General features: G+C 51.2%; 1 non-coding gene and 1 pseudogene across 1 annotated transcript; one reads left to right on the top strand and one right to left on the bottom strand.

Moving 5' to 3' along the window:
• The first annotated feature begins 5,036 nt into the window (after positions 1–5,036).
• TRNAR-UCU (transfer RNA arginine (anticodon UCU)) lies at positions 5,037–5,109 on the top strand. The gene has a single exon. It is a non-coding gene; the product is annotated as a tRNA-Arg (tRNA).
• A 7,542-nt stretch (positions 5,110–12,651) lies between these two features.
• On the bottom strand, positions 12,652–20,027 carry LOC132244161 (acidic leucine-rich nuclear phosphoprotein 32 family member E-like; annotated as a pseudogene).
• Between the last annotated feature and the right edge of the window lie 4,579 nt (positions 20,028–24,606).

The raw sequence follows: 24,606 nt of genomic DNA, 5'->3' as shown, positions 1-24,606 counted from the left end.
GAGCTGGGCAGGGCTGGGGCGGGGGCTGCTGCCCAGCCGAGCAGTGCGTGGGGTCGGGGCCACAATGTGCGGCCTCAGGGGGCAGGGGTGCTGCCAGCTGCCTGCTGCGGGTTCAGGCTCCTTTCCTGCTGCCCTCTCCCGGGGCCTCTGCAGCCACCAAGCACGGGGAAGCTCCTTGCCATCACGTGCTCCACGCTGCCCTGGCGATGCACTCCCTGCCCGCGCAGCTGCAGCCAGGGGCACAACCCAACGCCCAGGTCCACGGTGCGCCCACCCCCGTTTCACACAGATCTGAGAGGTGTGGGTCCCTCTTGCCCCCCAGGAATACGCCCAGCGGCAGGGAGCTGGCTTCACCCCCAACCGAGCCCCCAGCAGGTAGGCAGCAGTTGTGGGGGGAGCTGGGCTCTGCTTTGCTGCAGCCACTGCCTCCTGCAGCCTCCACGCTGCCTGCAGTGGCTTGCTTGAGTGAGGATTAACCCACGCAGCTGCCTCAATGACCAGATTGAACCTTTGTTGCTGAACCAGGCATATCATTTTATCAAACTATCAAATCATGCGCGGACGCTACTGGTGCCTTTTGTGATGATGACACGCTCCTGTGAAGTTGGAGCTACTGTGAAGTTGGAGCGAGCGCTTGGTCTCTCATCAAGTCACTGAATAGTGCCACCCTGGCATTTGCACCAGACGTGAGGATGACACCAGGAGCACGCGTGGACTCCTGCGGACTCTGCCCGGGCCTTGGACATTGGATTCAGGAACGTGCATCTTGGGCAGCGGTCTGTGCGGAGGGAACCAATGATACAAAGGAGACGGCTGGGACCTGCTGGGAGCGGGTGTGCAACTGCCAGCTCTTCACTGGTGTGAGATGTGGAGGGGGGCGCAACCCTTAATGCTGTGGCTTAGTTGATTAAAGCACCTGTCTTGTAAACAGGGGAGCCAGGGTTCAAATCCCAGCAGTGTCTATCTCTTCATAGCTCACTGCAAAGCCCCAGTTTCCTATCTTTGGAGCAGGATTGGTCCTGGTGTCAATATGTAGCTTCCTGGCTCCTTCTTCCCACTTCGTGGGACTTTGATAGACCCCTCTTCTTGCTACAGCATCTAAACCTGTCTCTCATGAACAAGAAATGGGTTCTCCTGCAGGATAGGTGCAGTGTTTAGAGTGGGGCAAAATCAGAAAAAATGAGATCTCTTCCCTGTTTCTATGTGCAACTGCAGGCCTGTGCAATATAAACCCCTATTCATCATAGGAAATGCATGTTTCTGAATGCTGTTCTTCTTGTCAAGTGACCATCTCATGTTTTAAAGGTCCTCTTTGGTTGTCTGGGCCAGGCCCAAGTGAAAGGAAACTAGATCCCAGGAGCCGCGCCGAGCGCCACAATCCAGATTCCAGGGGCATCCTTTCTGAAATAGGGTTTTTGATTTGGGCTTTCCAAATGCATTTAATGGGTCACAGATCAAGGATGGGTAGGAAACCACCGAGGAGAAAAATCATCTAGAAATGGGCCAAGAGAGAGAGAGAAACTGAACGAGAGGCTGAGTCTTGCTGGTGCCTGGGCAACTCCTTTGGACCCTCTTGGTACTTCTACATGAGATGCTTTATTGAGCATTACATTCATCTGATGTGCATTAAAGCACGGCCGTAAAACTATGCACTAGGCTAATGCACGTTTGATTAGTGAAATGTGCATTTTTCTAATACCTGAAGATACAGAGAGTTTTTACACATGCTCTAGGGTGCGGGGGAAGGTGCTTTAATTAAAGTGGATCCAAAAGCCACCCAAATTCAAGCACCTGGAGTGTCTCATATACCCACACTTCAATACGTCAAACAAGCTTTAGTTGTAGTGCCCCTGCCACCATTTTGAAGCACGGGGACACTGCTACATGAGACGCGGCGGCTGGCTGTAATCACAGCGCGTGTGAGCAGCCTCCTGGCTCATGTACAGTCACCAGCAGGTACTAGATTTAATGCTCGCGAGAGCACCCTGGCTGAGACTCCCTCCAAACAGGGGGCAAGGACGGCTTCTCTGCCACCCCTGCCTGGCTGTAGCTCCCTGGGGCCAGCTTCTGCCTGCCTCCAGCTCGTGGGGGTTTCCTTGGTGGGCCTGTCTGGGCAGCAGCAGTGCTGCACAGGCCCGGCTGGAGCAAGGAGGCTCTGCTGCTTGCTCCCTGGCCCCTGGGCATTGTGCCCCTGTGGTGCGGGTACGTTCTGGCTCCAGCACGGGAGCCAGCCCCTGGCCTTGCTGTGGGGACCTCGTGGGGCATTTGCCTGAAGTCCCTGGCAGAGGAACCCCGTGGACATGGCAGCTTCCCTGCCCCTGAGACGCTCGGTCCTTGGCCCCAACTGGGCAGCAGAAGAGACCACAGACCTTCTGGTGATTTGGGGCAATGCCGAGGTGCAGCGGCAGTTCTGCCAGGGCAGGTGGGCCAATGCTCTTCTCTGAGCAGTGAAGGCTGCGTGGCTGCTGCCAATGGTGGTCACTGAGCACAAGAGATGGTCCAGAGTAGCTTGCAGCACCATGCCCTGCATGCAGGAGCAACCCAGCATCCTTGCTTGAAGGGACGCAGGCCATGGGCAGCATATCTATTCAAGCACTGGAGGTCTGCCAAAGCCCCCGCACCAGACCAGACCTGCAGAGAAGACCCAGACAAGAGCCCTCAGGCCGGCAGCACCCGTGTCCCGTGTCCTCCCTGCCCCTGGCTTCCTCATCCAGTGCTGATGACCAGGTTGACATCTTCCCCACAGCCAGAGCACAGAGGACAGGCCAGGGAGGACACCGCCCATGGCCAGCTCCAGCTCCAGCTCCTTCCTGGAGGGGGTCAGTGGCCGTGTGGCAGGCGGTGGGCCTCTGCCACCCAGCACCCCGCAAGCAGCCAGACCGCCTCCCCACCACCAAGCGCCAAGGCCACCTGCCAGGACCACCTGCCATGCCCAGCTGGTAAGCCCATCGCGTGGAGGATGGCTGCGAGGGGTGGGGGGCACTGTGGCCACCAGTGCCCATGCCACCTCACAGGCCCACACCTGGCTGCAGGCCTGGCTCTAGGGGCCCCACACAGGCCCCCTTCCCATCCTCTCCTCGCCCTCCCCTCTTCTTCTCTCCCTGCCTGGCCTCGCTGTCCCCTGCTGTCACGTGCAGAGAAACTCACTGATGGCACCGGTGATCTCCACCTCCGCTGCGGGGGTCAGGGCCTCGTATCACAGGCAGAAGCAGCCCTCCAGGCAGCGACGCACACGGCAGGGAAGTGTGGGATTGCCCGGGGCACCACTGAAGTGCAGAGCCCTGCAACAGGTTCTCATGTGCACCCGGGGCACCATTGCGGGAGGGCACAACGGTTGGGCACCCCTCGGTGTGCTCAAACAGCTCCATGTGGCATGACCTGGAAAATCTCAGTAGGGGCACGCTTGGGGCACAGCGGGGGTAATGCCCCATCCCAGCTTTCTGATGAGACATACTGGGGAGAGGACAGGGGCATCACCGGCTCGGTGTCCCAGATGAGTGGGAGCCCTAGTCCCTGTGACCCCGGGCAGCATGAGCCTTCCTCCATGGGAGCAAAGTGCTTGGCGTGCAGAGGAGAAGGGAAGGAGTTGGTCGACGGCAAGCCTGGCAGGTGGTACCAAGGGCCAGCCCTGGCCTGGCCTGGGGAGGGGATCAGGAAGGCAGGCTGCCTGCAACAAGAGCCAAGCGGGCCACCTGCCCCGTGGAGGGAGTGGGGATGGAGGGCTTGTGCAGTGGCCACTCATGACAGGGGCTGCCTGGCTAACTTCCCATGGTCCCTGGGCACCTATACACGCACGACCCCGAACTAAGGCTGGGTGGTGCACAGTCCCTGGGTCTAGTGCCCGTTACCTCCGAGAGGTTGCAGTCTCTCAAAAAGAGGCTCTGTCTTCTCCTCCTCCCTGCCTTCTCAGGCAATGAGGGATGCCCTTCCTCTAACTGGCCAAGCTTTGAACCTGGCCTCTCCTTTCCCTGGAGCAGTCCCACAAGGAGAGGCCTGACCCTCCTCAGCCCGGGACCCTCGGGAAGCAGCTCTTCCCTCTGGCCCCTTTCCCCTTTGCCCACAAATCGTCTTGTCCTTCACGTCACAGTCCTTTCCACTGCAACCCCTTACAGTCCCCTGTTACAGGGCATGTCTACATGTGGCGCTAGGTTGCCGTAGCAACACACTACAGTGATGTAGCGTCTGCAGGTGTCTGCACATAACCAACAGCATGTCACCACAGCGACGTGCTCCCCTGGTGTAGCACTCTGCTAAAAATAACAGTGTGCCACACGTAATGGCATACTATGGGCTGTTACTGCGCCATGATGTAACACTTGCAGAAGGAAGTACTACATCATGGTGCAAGAACAACACTGCCGTAGTGACACATGTACAAGTGTCCACAGTGTGCTCGCTCTGCAGGTCCAGCAGCTGTGCGTGGGGGAGAGGCACCAGCTGCCACCGGGGATGCAGCATGAGGAATGGTGCCCCGATGACCAGACCCTCTGAATGCACCGTCTCCACCAGCACCAGGCGTAGGACAGCACCCTCCTGCTGGGCAGCTGGGCACCGTCATGGAGGAGTGGCTGGCCAACCTGCCGGCTTGGCACCCGGTGGCAGGAGCAGGAGAGCAAGGCATGTGAGCAGCAGAGGTGGGCGAGCAGGAGCAGGTGGCCAGCGAGCAGGAGAGGAACCTGGCTTTTGGGGTTGAAGAGAAGCGCGTTGCCGTCCAGCACAGCATGGGGCCACCCAGGAGCTGCTTCTAGAGCAGACAGCCTCTGAATCGCAGCGTCCTAGACCCTAAACACTGGAGGCTGCAAGTGGAAGAGGAACCGTGCAAAATACCCTGGTCTGATCCGGTTTGCTCTGCCTTTCAGCATCCGCTGTCTAGCACCGTGTGCCACGGGAGGCTGGATGCGGGATCTGTGGTGTCACCCAGTAAATGGCAGTCCTTCTGCAGTGCCAGAAGAAAAGCATTCATTGTCCACTGTTGTTTTGAGAACACATGGGCGCAGGCAGGGAAGCCCATCCTTGGGGAAAAAGGGCACCACGAAACCCCAGTGGCCCAATGGATAAGGCACTGGCCTTCTAAGCCAGGGATTGTGGGTTCAAGTCCCTCCTGGGGTGATCTTGTTAATCTTTAACCAAGGTGCAGATGAGAAGGCAGTGAACATATGTTCACAGGCTTCTTCTAAGTAACCAGTTCCAGTGCTTCACCACCCTCATAAGGAGGGAGGTTTTACTAACATCCAACTTCACCCTCCCTTGCAGGACTTTGAGCCTATTATGTCTTCTTCTTTCATATGTGGCCACTGAGAGCAGTCCAGCTTTGTGCTCCTTGAAACCACCCTGCAGGTACAGATTGATAGGTGTTAGGGCCAGAAGGGACCTCAGGAGATGATCGAGTCCAACCCCCTGCATAGGCAGGAAAGAGTGCTGGGTCTAGATGACCCCAGCTAGATGCTTATCCAACCTCCTCTTGAAGACCCCCAGGGGAGGGGAGAGCACCACCTCCCTTGGGAGCCCGTTCCAGACCTTGGCCACTCGAACTGTGAAGAAGTTCTTCCTAATGTCCAGTCTAAATCTGCTCTCTGCTAGCTTGTGGCCATTATTTCTTGTAACCCATGGGGGCGCCTTGGTGAGTAAAGCCTCACCAATTCCCTTCTGTGCCCCCGTGATGAACTTATAGGCAGCCACAAGGTCGCCTCTCAACCTTCTCTTGCGGAGGCTGAAAAGGTCCAGGTGCCCTAGTCTCTTCTCGTAGGGCTTGGTCTGCAAGCCCTTAACTGTACCAGGTAGGTAAAGGCTGCTATCAAATCCCTTCTCAGTCTTCTCTTTTCCAAACTCAATACACCCAGTTCCCTTAGCCTCTCCTTACAAATCCTGCCCCCCAGTCCCACAGCCATTTACTCTCTCCAACTTGGCCACATGCTTTTTGTACAAGCCTCACGGGGGTGCGTTTGGCAGGGCACTTGTCAGGAGGCATTACAGACCCTGCTTGTCCTGGCTACAATCCTCTGCTGCACCCTTAGCTTGTTTGGAGCGTCTGAATTTGGGAGCTGCATCAGACACAGCCGAGCTGAGTGGTCCTGCCCTGCACCAGGATATGCACCATTCAAGGTGCCAGGCAGCCAGGGTTCAAGCAAGCAAGCAAAAATGAATCATGACAAGATTGTGAGAAAATTAATGTTTTTCAAAATAATCTTTATCTCCCCCTTGCTGCCCTCCAGTTCTCTCTCCATCCTCCTCATGCCCAGCATTGACCGCCTCCACCACCTCCGTGGGCATCCCTCTGCACCTGTAGGGATTTCAGCCCAGTGTCGTCATGCTGAGGGCCTGCCAGGGCCTCTTTCTGGCTCACGCGGGCTGTCAGGCCAGGACTGTTTCCATTACACAGTGTGGAAATGCTGCTCTTAGCAGGGAGCCCCCAGAGCGCCCACATCGCTGGGCTGCAGAAGGACACTCTTTGCTTGCCAGCCTGCTGTTCCCACGCGTCCTGCACTTGCGGCTGCCTAGCGGGTGCTGGGTGCTGTGCTCCGTCCTGACCTCAGTGCTGCTCGTGTCAGCCGCACGCGCACTGGGTGTGCCCTACAGACCCCGAACACAGCAGCAGCGTAGGCAGGGATTTGATGACTGAGCACCTGGGAGTCCCCATGCTGCCCCTGGCCCAGCCTGAGCCAAGTGCTTTGGAGCCTGAGCTCCAGCTGCCTCCATGGTTTTTGTTTCCAAGCTGACCTAACTCCTACACGTGTATTGAGCTATCCAGGTGCCCATCGCTGTCCTACTGCCGCACCAAGGGGCTTTTCCTGCTGCGGGTGCTGGCAGTCCTGGTCCCTGGGATCATCGTTCTGCATGTGGTCACCAGGAGGAAGCAAGCGGAAGTGTGTATGCGTGTATGTGTGTGTGTGTGTGTGTGTGTGTGAGTGAGCACATGCATGCATGCACGTGTGTGCATTTCTTGCCTTCTCTAGAGATTCAAAGGCCCTTGCTCCTGCTGCTGCCACCACTCGGTGTCTTTTTGCCGTGGTTGCTGCTGTGGCAGTGTGGGCTCCCCAGGAGCTGCCATTGTGGTGCCTCCTCTAAACCTGCACCTGGAGCTCGCTCGCACTTGCCTCCCACTGGTCACGCCACTGGACTGACAGACACGCACACGCAGCCCACAGACCGAGGAGCTGGTCTGCCCCACGGCTTTGGCTGCAGCCTCCAGGTGCAGAGGGAGCAGCAGCTGTTCCCGATGCCCCTGGAATGGGCCCTCATTGCTTGCAGGTCTGTGCTCCAGTCCTGGCCCCCAGGAGCCTGCCTGCGCCTGCTCTGTGGTGGGTACAGGCTGCCGCCTCAAGCGCCCCCTTGTCCCATGCTCTGTTCTGGCCTGGCACCTTCATCAGTTCTTGTGTGGACTCAGCTGTGCAGGCTTGATTGCAGTTTTCCTAATTAAAGAGCATCCAAACCTAATGTCTGCTCCTCCTCGGACATCTCCTCCACAAGAACACAAGAACTGCTGCTTCTCGGGGCTGGATGAGAGCTGGGTGAGGGGCTGTTCTTGCCTGGTGTAGGACGGGGGGCACAACAGGGCCAAGCATGACAGTGTGTTCTGGTCCTGTCACACGTGAGCTTTTGATCCTGCCATTCCCCCACTAGTGTGGCCCCCAGAGCCCTGCTCCAGGAAAGGAAACCAAGAAATCCCAAGTATTAGCAAAGAACTGATTATCCTTTAAGGGAGGGAATATGGGCCTGGGCATGAGAGCAGTAGGCACCACCCATGAATGTCGCATGTCCCGGAGACAGAACCTCTTCTGCAGTGACGTTCAGCAAAATCAAGTGCAAGCCCTGCGCCGGACACAGGAGGGATGGTCATGTTGGCAGATAAGCTGGCTAACCTAGCGAGGAGGGCTTTAAACCTGGTTTGCCGGGTGATGGTGAGCAAAGCCCTGCGGTACTTAGGGAAATGGGTGACGTGGAAGAAGCACAAGCAGGACGGGGCAGTAGGGGAGGCTCCTTGTTCTTGCTCGGGAGACATTCTTTAATGTCTTCATCAGTGACTTGGACGAGGGAGTGAAATGTACTCTGTCCAAGTTTGCAGATGACACAAAGCTATGGGGAGAAGTGGACACGCCAGAGGGCTCCCATCCCTTCAAAACTCCTACTCTGCAGTGCGTCCTTGCACTCAGGCGATTAGTCAAGGACGCACTGCAGAGTAGGAGTTTTGAAGGGATGGGAGCCCAAGAAGGGTGGCTGTGCCTAAAGGAAATGATCCTTCGAGCACAAAGCAAGATGATCCCTGAGCGAGGCAAAAAAGGGAAAGGGGCCAGGAGGCTTCCATGGCTGACCACAGAAATCCAGGGTAGCCTAAGGGCCAAAAGGGGAGCACATAACAAGTGGAAACAGGGTGAGATCACTAAATATGAATATACCTCCTCTGCTCATGCTTGTAGGGAGGCAGTTAGGCGGGCCAAAGCTACCGTGGAGCTGAGGATGGCAACCCAAGTAAAAGACAACAAGAAATTGTTTTTTAGATATATAGGGAGTAAAAGGAAGGCCCAGGGAGGAATAGGACCCCTGCTAAATGGGCAGAAGCAATTGGTGACAGACGGGGGGACAAGGCTGAACTCCTCAACGAGTTCTTTGCCTCAGTGTTCCTAAGCGAGGGGCAAGACAAGTCTCTCACTGGGGTTGTAGAGAGGCAGAAGCAAGGCGCCAGACTGCCATGCGTATTCCCTGAGATGGTGCAGAGTCATTTGGAGGAACTGGATGCCTTTATGTCGGCAGGCCTGGATGAGCTCCATCCGAGGGTGCTGAAGCACTGGCCGACATCATTGCAGAGCCACTGGCGGGAATATTTGAACGCTCATGGCCCCGGAGGACTGGAAAAGGGCCAACGTGGTCCCCATTTTCAAAAAGGGGAGGAAGGAGGACCCGGGCAACTATAGGCCAGTCAGTCTCACCTCCATCCTTGGCAAAGTCTTTGAAAAAATTATCAAGGCTCACATTTGCGAGAGCCCGGCGGGACAAATTATGCTGAGGGGAAAGCAGCACGGGTTCGTGGCAGACAGATCGTGCCTGCCCAATCTAGTCTCTTTTTATGACCAGGTTACAAAACGCCTGGACACAGGAGGAGGGGTGGATGTCGTATACTTAGACTTCAGGAAGGCCTTCGATACGGTATCCCACCCCATACTGGTGAACAAGTTAAGAGGCTGTGATGTGGATGACTGCACAGTCCGGTGGGTGGTGAATTGGCTAGAGGGTCGCACCCAAAGAGTCGTGGTAGATGGGTCGGTCTCGACCTGGAAGGGTGTGGGCAGTGGGGTCCCGCAGGGTTCGGTCCTTGGACCGATACTCTTTAATGTCTTCATCAGCGACTTGGACGAGGGAGTGAAATGTACTCTGTCCAAGTTTCCAGATGACACAAAGCTATGGGGAGAAGTGGACACGCCGGAGGGCAGGGAACAGCTGCAGGCAGACCTGGACAGGTTGGACAAGTGGGCAGAAAACAACAGAATGCAGTTCAACAAGGAGAAATGCAAAGTGCTGCACCTCGGGAGGAAAAATGTCCGGCACACCTACAGCCTAGGGAATGACCTGCTGGGTGGCACGGAAGCGGAAAGGGATCTTGGAGTCCTAGTGGACTCCAAGATGAACATGAGTCGGCAGTGTGACGAAGCCATCAGAAAAGCCAATGGCACTTTATCGTGCATCAGCAGATGCATGATGAATAGGTCCAAGGAGGTGATACTTCCCCTCTATAGGGCACTGGTCAGACCGCAGTTGGAGTACTGCGTGCAATTCTGGGCACTGCACTTCAAGAGGGATGCGGATAACCTGGAGAGGGTCCAGAGAAGGGCAACTCATATGGTCAAGGGCCTGCAGACCAAGCCCTACGAGGAGAGACTAGAGAAACTGGACCTTTACAGCCTCCGCAAGAGAAGGTTGAGAGGCGACCTTGTGGCTGCCTATAAGTTCATCACGGGGGCACAGAAGGGAATTGGTGAGTATTTATTCACCAAGGCGTCCCCGGGGGTTACAAGAAACAATGCCCACAAGCTAGCAGAGAGCAGATTTAGACTGGACATTTGGAAGAACTTCTTCACAGTTCGAGTGGCCAGGGTCTGGAACGGGCTCCCAAGGGAGGTGGTGCTCTCCCCTACCCTGGGGGTCTTCAAGAGGAGGTTGGATGAGTATCTAGCTGGGGTCATCTAGACCCAGCACTCTTTCCTGCTTATGCAGGGGGTCTGACTCGATGACCTATTGAGGTCCCTTCCGACCCTAACATCTATGAATCTATGAATCATCAGGGGTGGTGATGGCATTCAGCTTTCTGTAGTCCACGCAGAACCCAATGGTGCCATCCTGCTTCCAGATGAGTACCACCGGGCTGGCCCAGGGACTCGTCGAAGGCCGGATCACCCCTAACTCCCTCATCTGTGCAAGTTCCCGCTTTATCTCCTCCATCACCCTGGCATTGATTGTGTAGGGTCGGGATTGGATAGGGCGATGACTACCTGTGTCTATCGTGTGCACGGCCAGGTGCGTTTTACCTGGTTTGTTGGAGAACACTGTCTCGTAGTCCTTGAGTACGGTGAGCAGCTTGTCTTTGTCCTGGGACAGCAGATGATCCGGCCGGTGGAGTTCCTCTATCCTTGCCTCTTCATCCCAGTCACCATGCATAACCGGCTCCTCCGGGTCCTCGGGTGAGCTGTCAGCTGGGGAAACCCAGAACACCGTCTCCCCTCGGTCGATGTAGGGTTTCAGCATGTTCACATGCACTACCTTAGGCGTCTTTTGTGACCTGCTCTTGCTTCCCACATAACTCACATCCTCCAGCCTGTCCAGGATGAGCTGGGGACCCTCCCAGGCCACTTGCAGCTTGTGCGCTTTTAGTGGCAGGAACATCATGACCTTGTCGCCTCGCTCGAAGGTACGCAAGCGAGCCTTTTTCTCATACCAGACACTCTGCTTCTCCTGCGCCTGGGCCAGGGAGTCTCGTGCCACCTTCATCATGTCAGTCAGTTTCTGACAAAAGTTAAGCACATGCTCCACCGCAGGTCTTTGTGGAAGGGATCTTCCCTTTCCACTCCTCTCTCACCAAGTCGGGAGGACCTTGAACTCGCCTCCCGAACATCAACTCGAATGGCGAGAACCCAGTGGACTCCTGGGGCACCTCCTGGTAGGCAAAGAGCAGATGTGGCAGTTTCTCATCCCAGTCATTGGGATTAGAGGCCACCTAGGCCTTTAGCATCCCATTCAAGGTCCCATTAAACCTTTCCATCAGCCCATTTGTCTGAGGATGGTAGGCTGTGGTCTTAAGGTGTTTCACCCCACAGCACTCCCACAAGCACTTCATCACCTCGGCCAGGAAGTTCCCACCCCGGTCAGTCAGGATCTCGGAGGGGAAACCCAGCTGGAAGAAGATGTTAGTCAGGGCATTCGCAACTACGGGTGCCTCAGTGGAGGTTAAGGCAACTGCCACCGGGTACCGTGTCCTAAAGTCCACCAGAGTCAGGATTTCTTCCCTCTGTGGGTCCGATGTCTCCGCGGGCCCACAATGTCTATACCCACTCTGTAGGAAGGTTGTTCGATGATCAGGAGAGGCTGTAGGGGAGCTCTTTGTTTGCCCCCACTCTTGCCCGTCCGCTGGCACGTCTCACAGGATTTGCAGTAGTCCGTCACGTTCTGGGCAATCCTGGGCCAAGAGAAGTTCGCCTGCAGCCGCTGGCGCGTCCGTTCCCTGCCTATGTGACCGGCACAAGCTTAATCACGAACTGAGGAAAGCAATTGTTGCCTGAATTTTCGAGGTACTAAGAGCTGGCGAGAGGGCTCCCAGGTCTTGGCCAGGTTCTTCGGTATCCACGACCGATAAAGGAGTCCCTTGTCCCAGACCACCTGTTCCCTCTTTTCTGGGGTGAACTCCGTCTCCGACTCCTGAGCCCTCTGCCGGAGTTCCTCCAAGCTGGGGTCCGCCAGAACCTCCTGCGTGAACTCCTCCTGCCCCGCTAAGCAATCAGCAGGGAGCTCAGGTGCTCCTGTAAGTAGTGCACCCCCACCCTCAGGGGCGTCCTCCAACTTCTCCCCAAGAGTCTGTTTCCTCTGCCACTGACTGGCCAGACTCCTCCCCGGGACTGTCACTTAACCCCACCTCCAGGTCGCTGGTTTCCTCAATGGCCAGGGGCTGCTTGCAGTCAGAGGGAGTCAGAGTCTCTCCTTCCTCCCCCTCTGCCTCTGTAGCCAATTGGGTGACCAGGCCCTGGGAAGTTTCCACTCCTCCCGCCTTAGCCTTTCCGCTCTGTTCACGGGTCACCACATTAACACGGTAGGGCTCTGGCTCTAGCTCTAGGAGGTGGCCCTCCTCCCTGGGCAGGTATTCTAGCTCCATAATATCACGTCCCGCCAGGATGGGGACAGGAGCCCCTTCCAGCACACTCGCGTCTATGCACATCCCACAGCCTCTCCACTCGATGTAGGGACGTGTTACAGGTACCTCAAATGGTGGGCACCCCACCCCTTGAATGGTAAGGGTCCTCCCCAGGATTATAGCTGCAGGTGACACAAGGCTGGCATTGATTAATGACACACTGGACCCTGTGTCCAGCTCCCCAACAAGGTTCTCCCTGTTGGGGAGAAAATGCCATTTCCCAGTTGGTCTAATAAAAGGTATCGTTTTGAAACCAAGAGTTCTAGTTTTTGGTATGTCTTTATGTCTCAGACAAACAGGACTACCAAGTACACCTTTAAACGTAAAAGATTTTTTTTGCCCATTTCATCCAAGGGTTACGTGGTGTTAAACAGATGAGCTGAACAGATGTGCCATAAGCTGACAATGGCAGCGAGCTGAGATTTGCTAATTTACAGATGCCAAAAGAATGGACATGTTGTTTAAAAAAACAAAACAAACAGCTTTCACGCTTTGCAGAACCTGCCTTCTTCCCCCTCATCGCCACCTTCTTCGACGTAATCGTCATCATCATCTTCATCCTTCAAGATACAGAACATTAAGAGATTTTTTAAAAACTACCGTATGCTTAGGTTGTAATGACATGTGCTTTGCAGAAGATTAAAACAGCACTTTGAGGTTTAAAGATCATGTTTAATTTGTTTTTATTACTAGACATTTGTACAGACCAGAGTCCCAATTTACTATATTACACTTATCAGGTTAGCAAAGATGTACAAAACCAAGGCTGGAGTCTTTTATTAGAGTCTTTTTCTGCTGTTACTTCTGACCTAATGATTATGCCAACTAGCTGTGAAAATGTCTCAAGAAGAGCATTACAAAATTCAGTGGCCCACAACAGCAACAGCTGAGAAGAACCCTTTTTGTCGGTAACGGAAGTCAAACAAGAAGGGAGAAAAAAGAGTTTATACATCCAGAGCTGTTTTGTTTCGAAACAAAACAAAAGTTGCTTTATAAATGGGGTAACTGGACAAATTTAGGCCACTTGGCTACATGAAATCCTAGAAATGTTACACACATACACCGACATCTCCAGTAGTATAAGTGCAATAGCAGGAACTGAGGACAAACTAAAGCTTTTTTTGCATATAGGTAAATATCTTTGCAAATATATTATCTGCCAAATGAAATGCTTTACAACATCTGGTAAAAGTTGAAAGGCATTTAGCAATTCATTCTGGAATTTCATCTTTAACCGACATGTAAATTTAGGATGTGCTTTCGCTGGATTTATTCAAGTTCAGGTTTAGCTGGTGTATAATTATGCTGATTCCAGTCCTCATTTTCCCTTTCCAAAATATACTGAAATTGTTAAGACGGGACTTTCTGAACCGTGTGTGCTTAATGTTGGCTACTGCCTACTCCCCAGCAACAACAAATGAAAGGAGTCCTTCCTCTGTTACCAAGCTGTGTTGTGGTAACATTAGGAGTACTTTAGTTCCCAATTTCTTTAGCCCATGCTGCAGTTCTTCACCTCCTGGCAGCCGCCGTACACAGAAGCCACTAAGTATATTGAGGTTTCTACCAATATTGCCACCCCCACCAATCAAGTGTTCGTTCATTTTCTCAAAGAATTACTGCCAAGTTCTTACTCAGATCCTCAAATGAGATTTCGTTTTTAGCTTTGGAAGGGGGTTTTTCTCCTCAAAATCTGACCTGGTGTCCTGGTAGATAACAACACTAATTCTTCAAGGCAGCGCAGTAATGAACCTTGAAGCATTTCACTGAGCAAGACAATGCAGAATACCAAAGAGAAGTGGCTCTCCTACTGCAACGCACTTTTTTGATAGTAAAAGGTCTCTCTCTAAAGTAGCCTATGGCTCACATCTGATAGTGGATTTACACGGTTCTGCTTACAGAAGTTTAAATTATTACACATGTATAATCAGACAGTGTCAAGGAAATCCTAAGTCTTACAGTAGAAAAGGGAAAGTCCTACCTGGATCTCCTTCATCATCAGGTATAAAAGACCAACTTCTTCCACCTCTTCACCCTCCCCCAAATCTCAACCCGCATCATCTTCATCTTCTTCGTATTCTCCTGGTGGACCAGCTTCATCTTCATCTTCTTCATCCTCCTCATCCCCTTCTGAAAGGCAGGTAATCAATTCCTTACAGCTTCACTTAAACCTCAAAGGCTCGTTTGTAAACTCATCTTAAATAAGCTTCTAAAAACCGAATGAGCTACAGAATCAAATATGAAAATGACGGGTACAAAAAAAAGCAAAAGCTTTTGGTATCAGCAATAAAACGACTGCTTTTATATAGTTATGTCTCAGTAAAAAGATTTGTACTCATGTTTTCCTACGTGCAACTCTCCTTTAACTGTGCACAGCACCCATGACTACACTGTTTGCAAGCGCATTCCCCCCGCCCTCATTACTCAACAGAAGCAGTATTTGATACTGGCCTACACTTCAAAAATGTAGCTGATTTGTGCTCCAGCAGTTGCACAGTCACTCTAGTTCCAATTTTATATTTAGATACCGACTGAATGGCATAACTCATGACTGCATGTTTAGAGACGTTACCTTCATCATCCTCGTCTTCCGAGTCAGGGGCCTCGTTATCTTCCTGATCAAACCCATCTAGGTAGGCGATCTGTTGAAGCAGCTCAAAAACGCTTTCCCTGTAATCCTCCAGGTTTGTGACATCACAGTTGAACAAGTCCAGGCTCTTCAAGTTTTTGAGATTTTGCTGAAAATGAATGAAAAATGACTCACTGAGATGAAATAACTATTTGGTACCTCCAAGTACTGGACTGTTGCCTCCTAAATGTCATTGATTTTACTACGCATACCTACTACCTTCTCTTCTCCTTTGCTGTTCCCCATTGTCCGGAGTTCATTTAAGAAGTCTTGGTGCTGACAGTCAAAGTTCCTTCCCCATAAGACCAGAGATCCCACCTCTCCCTCTACACTTGCTTTTGAAATAGCTGTGACCCAGGTTACTTCCCATTAAGATGCATGTCTTTGTTTCTGGAAGCCCCATATGATCCTATAAATCACCCAGGGCTCTCCCATTCTCTGGGGTCAGCACAGCCAACTGTCCCAGCACCAATCCTACCATGCCTGGTGGACAGACAGCTTTCCATGGCCTGAATGGGGCAGCTATGGGATGTGCTGATAGAGGCAATCCTGCTTAGGGAGTAGGAGATCTGGGTTTTGTAGCCCATTATAATCATTAGCTGTTTGAGGTGTTCTTTTCAATACTTCAGTGATACTAAGAAATTGCGGTTTTGGGGGCCATGTATAAGAGACACCACTTTCAGAGGGTAGTTTTGGCACTTAAACAAGTATGCAACAAGTATAATTAACTTAAATAGAAACAATTTTATCTCTGTGACAACTCGAACCAGTGAGATGCAAGGCAGACTATCATTACCAAGTTTCTAAAACACTTGTTTAGCCTGTGTTTAGTAATAAGAACAGCAAAATTAATCATAAAGATTAGCACCTTGCTTCCAAAAACTTAATTAAAAATTTGTGAACTGTTTTTACTAGCCCACAAACCACTTGTTAAAAATGGTCTTGTGGATACCTTTCATTTACTAACCAAGCAGTTTCACTTCTTTTTCCGCAGAAATCGGTTGTTATTAAAGAAATCACGGTGTCTTTTAATGCGTTTTAACCACTGAAAACAAATACGGGCAATACAGAACTATCGCTGACAGACCACAAGTTTGAATACATCTCCTCCTGTAAACCCCACGGCTGACACAAAATTGATTACTACAGTGTCTTTACAAGTCTGTCTCTAATGAACCATCAGATGATGCATGTATTGCAATAGGAGTAATCAATACTGGCCTAAGTGGGATACAGAAATTCAGAAAAAAGAAGATTCAAATGTTGCCAGAACTGGCAACAAAAAGCTACCCAAGGTTTGGGAAATAGTGAGAGTTTTACTTTTTGCATACTGTTCAGTTCTGTTGAATGTCACACTAAAGCCATCTTGTTTATTATCTTTTTGTGTTTTATTGATTTCCTATTTCAACTGTGTTTGTTGTACTTATCCCTTCTACTTGCAATGACCTTCTATCGTCAGGCACTTACAAACTTTACATTTGCATTCAATGATAAAATTATTGTTATTTCTCTTTTATAATGCTAGAAAGATTCTGACTTCTTTAACACACTGCAATCTTCTAAGAATCTGACTTTGTACTTACAAGGGCTTCCACAGTGCTGAGATCTTTGATTTTGTTGCCACTTAGATTTAGAGGTGTGAGATTTGGACATCTTCCTGCCAGGACCTCTAGGCCTCCCGAAATGACGTTGTCGCTCAATTCCAGCTACAGCGCACAAAAGTTGGATAATTAGATGGTTGGTTTGATTGCTATCAAAATCAAGAGCCTGTATTTTATTGAAAGAACAAATGCATCACAAGACTATTGACTTCCTGTAGAGCCCATAAAACCTCAGGTTACTTGCATAAAATGAAATCTGGTTAAAAACATAGCAACCCATGTTGATCACATGTACGTCTCTTTAGAGCCTAACATTTATTTCAGAAGCTCTTCACACCTGCACTTGAGAGTGATAATTCATTAACTAGTTTCATACTTGGGTGCCGACAGACACTCAAGCACGTTCTACTGTAAGTCGGCAAGTGATCTCACCGATTCCAACTGTTCAGTTAGCATACTTAGTATGATGCAAACTTAAAATATTTCCAGGCTTTATTTTTTACACGGGGATGTGAAACATAGCATTGGATCTTCGTACAGGCTTTAGGTCAACAGACTAGGTTGAAACTGGTTCCTTACAGGTAACGAACAATGATTTCAGTGTTCCCAGCACTTCACCTAATGCGACTGCTCCCGACCCCCTCTCTTTACAACAGACTGGGATGGCCATCGTTAACAGTTTTCAAGTGATGCTTTTTCAGTACTTTGGCTCATTAATGTTTGAAACCAGCTTTAATTACATTCAGGGTCTTAAAGACTTAATTCTTAAGTTCGCAATGTTTAGGAAAACATTTCAATGAGATGCAAACGTGACTGTGACTATGGAAATACGCAAGTAGTTTAACTGTTGCTGTGTTTCAAGGTATACAACTTTGGCAGGAGAGAACCGATGGGTTTTTGTCTGAAGATGCATACCTTTCGGAGCTTACTCAAGGTGGGGAGCTTGGCCAGGGATGTCAGCTCTACGTTGGCCATGCTGAGAAACTCCAGCTCTTTAAAGGAGTCATTCAGACCTTCAATTTCGCCATTGCTGGATCAGCAGTTATCAAGCACTAACTCTGTCACCTTGAAACAAAACAGAACGTCACTTATTACTTTAATAGGGACCCTCAACCAAGCAAGCAATTCGGGTCAAACCAGCAGCCTGACGACAGGCTTTACTTCTCATCTGGGACGACCTGAACTTGAGTTGTCTGAACTCATCGACCATATCAACCTTGAGAGGAAGTAAACAGAGTATGAAGCACCATCACAGAGAACCAGAAGATAAAAACTTAATTTATTTCTGTTAACATGCTGGCTTCAGAAAACACAACCACCAAGACAGAGTTCACGATCGCAGTCCTTTACAGGGCCGGACAAAAACCCACGGTCCTGGTTCTGATGAAAGCCGGAACAGATGCATCAGAAGAAGCAAGGAGCCAGAAGCCAACTAGGCAATTACAGAATGACCTACCCATATAGTTTCCTTCCAGAGCCATCACTTAATGGTTGCTTCATGCCCAGATGAGGGTTTATATTCCCATTCACTATTTAAAATAAGGGGGTATAGCCTCGCTTGCCAGAAAAAAGCACCAAATCCTCTTGCAAACCCTATAGCTTTGACCCTCAAAATATTGAGGCAGGGAGTACCATAGGTTAATAATGCACCAGACTGAAGCATTTGCTTCTTCATTCTAGATGCATTTACTCTGTGTCGCTGAACGTCTTGTAGGCAAAAATCCATTTTCTGCTTGTCCGTCCTCCATGTCCCCAACGGTGGGTTGACCACAGTTGCTAGTTTACCAATCCGGCTGCAAACAAAAAGGATTAAACGCAACACCAGTCTGGGAAGTTCAGCTCTGAAAGATTCATCTGTAGAGAGGACTAAAGAAGTCACTTGTTCACTGGCGACTTCTGAGTTATTTTGGTGGGCACGAGCTGCTCATTTGTTTCAAGTTTACAATCTTATTTCATGTTGCTGCAGAAAAAGGTGACCAGAGAGACCAGCTTTGAATTGTTTCGTGGTTTCCAAGTCCCAAAGTTGTTCAGGCTTTGCCCTGAAGAAAAGGGAAAGACTGAAACCATTTTGGGGGGGTGGGGGTGAGGGGGGTAACTCCAGCCACAGTTAAAAGGCTTTAAAAAAATAATCCGACACAGTCAACTTGTTAAGAAATACACTGTTTATCGGAGTAGTTTTTATGCAGGGAATCTTTGTGCCGTCAGTCACCCAGGCCGGGGTGCAGTAAAAGCACTTTGCAATATCAACCTATCTGGACTTTATTCTTGGGGAGAGCAAGACACGCCAGTCGATAGCGTCCTTACTGACCTAAATGCAAAAACATCTGCTGGAGCGACAAATCATTTGTTGGCCGAGTTCAACTTGCAGCCTCCGCTTCCCTGCTGTTAATCAGCCTGCTCTCCATGCAGCTGGCACTGCAGTCAATGAAGTTACTACAGGAGATTAAGTAAAACCACGACCCTCTCCTAAAAAGCAAAGCGCGGCCACAATCTTTCCCTACGCAGCAGGGGAAAAACCATGCATCAGATACCACCTGCCTACAGCCACCTCAGGGCGTGGGGGTGGAAAAAAAGGGGTCTTTTTTTTTTCTTTTTTTTGAAGATGGATTCGGTGCCGCTACTACCTGTTCACAACCTCCACCAGCGAGAAGGTAAAAATAACTGAAGACCCGTCCTGCCAGCAACGCCAGCGCGGGAGGGACGGGCCAGCGGGGGCACGCGACTTCGGGCTTCTCCCCGCCCCGAAGAAAAGCAGCTGTCCATTTATTCATTTATTTTTAACAAGGATACTTTAACACGTCCCCCCCCAAAACTCACCCCCAAACACAACCGAGAAACTGATGGCGGGCGCATCGCGGGGGAGGACCCAGACTCGGAGATCACCCAAGGAAAAAGGGGGAGGCGGAAAAGAAAAGCAAGTTCCTAATTCCCTGAAAATCAGCCGAACAACGAGAACAGATGCCCGCAGCAGCGACCGCGGCGAGCCCGTGCCCCGCGCAGGGGCTTCCAGCCCTCCTTCACTTTTCTACAAGCAGCGCAGGGGGCAGAAAAAGCCTTTGGCCCGTCCAAAAACAATCTGATCGTTGCAATAATAATAATGATAATAATAATACGCGGTCAGGAGGTGAATAATTAGGAGAACGCACCACAAGGCACAACTGCGTAGTAAGGAGCACGCCGAGGAGGGGTGTTTTGGGGCCCGGGGCTGCTCCATGCCGGGTCGGGGCACGCGCAGCGCCGGGCACCGCCGCGACGTGGCGGCCCCGAGCTCACCTTCTCGGGCGCGCGGTTCCTCAGCTCCAGCACCACGCGCTTCATCACCTCCACGGCCGAGCCCGCGCGGGCAGGGAGACCTGGGCCGCCGCCGCCGCCGGCCGGAGCTCCGCGCTGCTCAGCGGCCGGGCGCGCACTGAGCCTCCATGCCATGGCGCGCCGCGCCCCCTCGCCCAGGACACGCCCCCCGCGGCCGGCGAGGTGGGGCCAAGGAAGGGGCGAGCGCTTCCTCTCGCTACGCCGCTTCCCATTGGAGGAGCGGCGCGGCGCGGCGGCGGCCGATTGGCTCCGCCGGACGCCCGTCGAGGCTCCGAGCTCTTAAATGCGACTGTTGGCGGCTGTTGGGTGCCATTATGTGACACGCGGTTGGGGTGGTTTGGTCGGTGGGTCAGGGCTGGGCGGCTGGAAGCAGACTAATGAGGTGTTATAGCCGCTAGAAAAGAAGAAAAGGGATGTGTTAGGTGCGAAGGCAGAGATTAGCCGAATGACGGGCTAAAGATAACAGTGTGTTTAGTGAAAACTGCAGCAAGGAGCTGGCAGATGCTTGTGCAAGGGGCTTGAAAGAGGAGGGGTGGTGTTGGGACCTGCTGGCTTCCGGTCCTGATTCCCAAACGAAGGCTTTCTGTTTCGATTGGGGCGCGCGGCGTCTGGGGTGTCGCTTTCGCGGGTGCTGCGCGTGCCGGGTAGTGCTTAGCCCTGTTCGGCGTGCACGCCTGATTCACCAGAGGAGAAACGTGGGGGCTTTCATACAGGAATCAACAGAGTTCAAAGCCTTGCGGTGTTGGGGGCTTTCTCAGCGCTTTGCGACGGGGCAAAAATGATTTGTGACAAAAAACCCACTCGGGTGAAATGGGCAGTTTCTGAGGGGCGCCGAAAGGGACGCCTGACGTCTAGGAAACTGGAGAGCCGTGGGTTTAGTTCAGTGCTGTGCAAATACCCGGTTGTTGGGGTGTGCAAGGGCAGCGGACGTGCTCAGAAAGGCTGCCAGATTCCAAGAGCTGTTGGCTCCTGCCAGCCTTGTGGCCTCGCCATCTCTCGGGTTTAGGGGGAACGGGCAACGCAGACTGGCGTGCTTGATTAGTGCGAGGGACTGGTACGATGAGAGCCCCGACACAACAAACGCCGTGAAGACGAGGACTGCAGGCGTGTGTCGGGGGTAGCGGTGAAGCTTCGAAGGACAGAGAATAGCGCGGTCGGGGTCAATGAGCGGCAGAGATTTGACCTGTCAAGAAGACCAGAGTTTAGGCTGCAGTCGGTATTGGGCCGTGAAGCCCTAGGCAGCAGTTAACAAACAATGTGGGTGTCAAGGAAAAAAACCACCTGGGATGCTGCGTAGCCTGGGTGTCGGGTCTGGCAGGCAGCGTCTTGCTGCCCTTGGACTTCTGGTCGTGGCTCTGAAAGGGAACGTGCTGAAGTTCAGGTTGCAGTATTGAAGGGAGTCATGTAACTGCTCCCTCCCTCCAAAGTTTGAAACTACTTGCAGAAAACTTATTATTATGTTTTTCTTGCGCTTAACTTCTCATACTTATCGTTAAGAGTAAAAAAGAACGTACCGGGACACCAGAGGCCGAACGCAGCACCCCCTCGTGGCGAAGGGGATTAGTTCCAAGTCTTTGGAGTCAGGCTCTGAGTAGTGTTATTTTAAGGTGCTAAATGGACTTTAAAGAAACGGAAAATCCTGGGTCATGCAAACAAACGGAGCTGCGTCGATGTAAATGGGAACTTTTGTTTCCTCTGTGCGTGCCCTAAGGCAGCAAGTACTTCGAGGTGCTCTCAGGGGCCCTGTGGTCTGTGGCTGCCTCGCAGAAGGGCTGTGGCATTAGGCTAGCCCCTCCCACTTACATTGGTCTCCTGGAGGGTGACTAAACCCTGAAATGCCTGGGTGGGATGGGAGTGGAGCTGATGGATGGGGAAGTAGCTCTCAGGACCCGCTTTATGCGAAGGGAGCGGCTCTTCTGCAGAGCCAGCAGGGAAGCAACACATGCCCCTACCCCATAACCCCTCATGCAGTGGGTGATACTGGCAGGGTAGGAGCAGCACAAACCCTCAGACATGAGCTGTGGGCCCTCCTTACAGATCAATTCAACTTCAATTAAATTTATTAAGGATTGTGGTTGAAAGCCACGCTCCCAAAAACATGAGAAACATGCAACCATAATAAAAAATAAATTTAAGCAAAAAATAACGAATACAAATGTAATAATAAAATATAGCTAACCATTGGAAATAAACGTTTATTATTCATACTCCGGACATTAACGTAATCGAATAGAAATATAGTGATAAATCAGGTCATGAATCTATAAAAATGTTATAGATAGGCCTACAATTGACTCGCACTTTATCACTGTATTTGATTTTACTATCAGCCTCATCAACAGTAAAGAATGTTTAGCTCTGATCGCTGTAGCCTTATAAGCAAAAATTGCAAGACGGCTTACTAAGTATAGATCTGTTTGCTGGAAAAGTCAGATTAATTTCTCTCTGTTTGAAAAGTATTTCTGCAAGAATGGTGATAGATACTTTCTCCATACGTTGTCATATGAAGAACATTTTAAAACCTAATGGATCGCTTCCAGAGCTCCTAGTGGAGTTGGGCTCTTGGAATGGGAAGTCGACACTCAGCCAAAACAGTTGTAGGCAGCTCTTCAGTCCTGAGTCTAGAGATCCAGCTGTAAATACCTTCCCCGCCCCCCCCCCCGCCCAATTCTTAGATTATAGAATCTAATCCCATCTCTAATCTCAAAAGAGAGTTGGAGGAAGACCCAAAAGAGCTCCAAGAAACTTATTCTGAGATATGTCTACATGGTTACTGGCAGCGTAACCCCATACTTCAGCGCCATATAGGATCTGAGATTCAACTTTGACTTGATATACTAATACAGGATCTTAGACTGATGATCCTCCTGCTGTGGTCTCATACAGTTTCTTTATAGCCACGACTGGTTGGGCTGCCTCAGTTCTAAACGACTGAACGTGGTGTTTGTTTCCATGATGGAAAAACTGTAAACCTCGTACCCAAGTACCTATAGGTTTTAACAACTTTGAGTTCACTTCCCCGCGTGTTCCATGGTTATTGCATCAAACAGCTTCCCCAAGACATTATTTTGGGTTTATCATAATTTATCTTTAAATTGTTCTGTCCACAGAAGATACTGAAAAGTTGTAATTGCTCTCTGTAACCCAATGGGGGTTCTTGACAATGTAATGGTGTCATCCACGTACATCAAAACAGGATTTGGAATTACTAGTAATTTTGGGGGGTGAAAATGAGCATCCTGCATGTTTCTGATAATGTCATTCATGTAACGAAGGGGCCGAAATACATCCTTGTCTAACCAACCCCCTTCTGTAGCTGAAATTTCTGTGCAAGTTTGACCCTCAGGCCCCTGCTAACTTGGACCCATGTATCTTTGTAATATTCTATCAGCAGGTGCAAAAGAGAAGGGTCAATCCCATAATTCAACAATTTCTCCCAAAGTTTAATTCCCTCTGTACTGTCAAAAGCTTTAATGAACATATAATCAATGGTACTTGATCCCCTAACAGTGGTCTAGGTTGAATTCTTTGAGGTAATGTTAGGGTAGGATACATTAATTGATCTTGAATTCAAAGTTAACGGTAGTTTCTGTAATCTTAGACTTGCGTTATTAATCCCTAATATCATTGAATGGTGGAACGCCAATTCCCTCCTCACTGATCCAACTCCAGAGGCATCTTCGTGTTGATGCCACCTGTAGGGTCCCTTCCTGCTGTGAGCCATTGCTCCTGCCCCTGGTCCTGTGCCGGAGGAACAGCCGCCATGTCTCCACCTACCTGGCCACATCATATGGGTTGGGGGGGTGGTGCCATGAGCCATGGATGGGCCTGTTCCCATGAGGGGTTGGGGCCCCCAAGTGTTGCCTCATCCCAGAGCCAATCTCCAGAGGGGCTGAGCAGCCCCAGGTCCAGCTGAAGTTGCTGGAGACCAGAGGTGCTTGGCCCTCCTGCAGATCCAGCCCTGGGTGTCTCAGGCTGGGCTCCCAGATGCTGCGGCAGCTCCCGCGGGGGCTAATACCACAGCAGGCTCTGTCATTGCTCGATTGCTTAGACTCCACGACTAATATGGGTAGCTTATTCCAATGCCTGATGGCTCTCCTATCAGCACATCAATATTTCTTAGCTTTTAGAAGAAGATTGGATTAGTTCGATGCATTCAAGCTGGCCATGCTTGTCAGGAGTGTACGCAGCGGCAGAAGCCACCCTTTTCCCATCCCCATCTCCCCAGATAAGTCCCTCATGGCTCCGTCCTGCTCCCGCCGCAGCTGGGGAGCGCCTCTTGGCGTCCCCTTTGCTTAAGCACCCAGGGCGGTCGCCCCACTTGCCCCCCGCCTTGCTACGGCACTGCTGGAGGCCACATCCTTGGAGCATGCCAATGTGATGAGGTGGAGATGCTGAGGCTGTACCGCTGTGCAGCGTAAGCAGGATGCCACGCAGTGCCTGGAAAAATGGGCCATTGATTCCTTCAGTAATAAAGCAAGGTAGAGTTGCACCTTTATCAACTAATTAAATAAGACAAATATGCATAGAGAGCATAAGCTTTCCAAATATATAGACAGACAGACAGAGCACAAGCCTCTTTCTATCTTATTTCATCTAGAACCCGACATCTGACTGACTCTCATGGCTCGGCACCTCTTCCCTTTCTCTGCACCCTTCATGATTTCGCAGAAATC

This window comes from Alligator mississippiensis, chromosome 11 (genome assembly GCF_030867095.1).
Source record: "Alligator mississippiensis isolate rAllMis1 chromosome 11, rAllMis1, whole genome shotgun sequence".
NCBI lineage: Eukaryota > Metazoa > Chordata > Crocodylia > Alligatoridae > Alligator > Alligator mississippiensis.
The sequence above is the reverse complement of the archived record's forward strand: the minus strand, read 5'-3'. Positions and strand labels throughout refer to the sequence as shown.